This window comes from Arachis ipaensis, chromosome B08, assembly GCF_000816755.2.
Source record: "Arachis ipaensis cultivar K30076 chromosome B08, Araip1.1, whole genome shotgun sequence".
NCBI lineage: Eukaryota > Viridiplantae > Streptophyta > Magnoliopsida > Fabales > Fabaceae > Arachis > Arachis ipaensis.
The window spans coordinates 23,238,479-23,239,070 of record NC_029792.2 but is presented as its reverse complement, the minus strand read 5'-3'; positions in this window follow the sequence as shown (position 1 = coordinate 23,239,070).

Below are 592 nucleotides of genomic sequence, written 5' to 3'. Positions count from 1 at the left end.
TTATGCTTCCTTTTCTTATTTTAGTTATAAATTAGGATGGATATTTTTAATAAAAAGGATTTTAACTAGGCACCGTAATTTTGTTAAATTTTTAGTTAGGTTATTGCAATTTAAATATTTATAATTAGATAAAAAAAATGTAATTAGGTTTTTACTAATGATTATCTTTTACGTATATACAAAAAAAATTCATTTTAATACACTGATAGTATAAAGTAATTTTATATGTGCATTCAATTAAATAATGTCGTGTTAGCAAAAATATTTTTTTTTATATTGACGGTGTGAATAATCTTTTAAAAGAATGGATCTGATTGAACGATAATGTATATATTTATGTTAAAAAAATAGCTATTAAGTTAATAACTGTATATTTGTGTATTAACGTATTTTTATAATAAGTCGCTTGATTCCAAAGACAAATCTATGCCAAAAACAATTGATTATTATCAATTGAAATTAATAAACAACAACTTTAGTTTACCATAATGCCAAAATATAAATTCTTTTTTGTGAGGATTATATATAGCCCTATTATATGTTAATTTTTTTATAATAAATCAAAGAACAAACTGTTAAAAATGCTCTTGAA